Genomic DNA, 1,149 nt, shown 5'->3' with positions numbered 1-1,149 from the left:
GCGTTTTGAAATTATCAGGGTTTCTTTAGGACACTTTGTGGTTGAAAAGTTAGTCAATATCCGTAATTTATTCATTATTTCCAAAGTTATGTCAAGTTAGTCAAATATCCCTAAGTACGCAATTTTTTACATTTTTTCTAACTAACATTTTCCCTTCGAAAAATTTGTTTTATCAAAAACTATTAATTACGACTTGTAGAGAATACTTTGCAGTTTTCAAAACCCTGCCATTATTTTCCAAGTTATTGATTGCCAAAGTAAAAAATATTTTTTTTACATTCATCGACGATAACTCAGCGACATATTATCATACAAGGCTCTGGAACCGCTCAAATTGAAGAGAATTAAATTATCTAAAAGAACTTTATCGTGAAATTACCAAAAAAATTTTTTGAAGTCCATAAGACTTATTAAAGAAAAGTAAAAATTTGCATTTTTTCGTTTATTTTCTTATGCTGCTAAAAAAATTTTAAACTCCAGATCAGAAAAACTAGATACTTGCAGCTTCAATTTCCTTTTTTTATTCTCTCTAGGACCATTTTCCAATTTTGGAATTTTTTTAATATCCCTTAATTTCTATAACTTCTCACTTCTAATTATTTTTTCAACGATCTCGGAACCCAGAGTAAAGCTGTGTTTTGTTGAAAAAAAATTGGTTTCTCGTAAAATAAAACTGTATCTTTTGATATTAATAGTTAAATAAATAATCTTGCAAAAACTGTCCAACAATTTCTGAGCATCAGGAAAGAAAGATAATCAAGGTAAGAGCCCACTTTTAAGGAGTTGTAGCTTGCATCTACGTTAATTAAACGTTTTCCGAGTCGCAGAATACAATGGTAAAATTTTTCTTTATATTAACTAAAACAAGTTTCCCGCAGAAACATTTCAAACCCACCTGTTTCTCACCGCACAGTCGGTATTAGATAAGTCGCGTTATGATACCGTTGCGGTTCAGAACCCTAAGGCACATCCAAATTAAATTTTTCCAATTTAGTTGCCATCATGAACTTTGTCACTTTGTTTGCTTCGAAGTTGCGAGTGCGAACGACTTTAATTTAATCCATATTCTTACATAAAATCACATAAGCCTTATATTATAAAACCCAAACGCTTCTAGCTGCTACTGGTGTAGCGAAAAGTGTCGCAACC

The sequence above is a fragment of the Anoplophora glabripennis genome, unplaced genomic scaffold (assembly GCF_000390285.2).
Source record: "Anoplophora glabripennis isolate ALB-LARVAE unplaced genomic scaffold, Agla_2.0 scaffold194, whole genome shotgun sequence".
Lineage (NCBI taxonomy): Eukaryota > Metazoa > Arthropoda > Insecta > Coleoptera > Cerambycidae > Anoplophora > Anoplophora glabripennis.
This window is presented reverse-complemented; position numbering follows the sequence as displayed.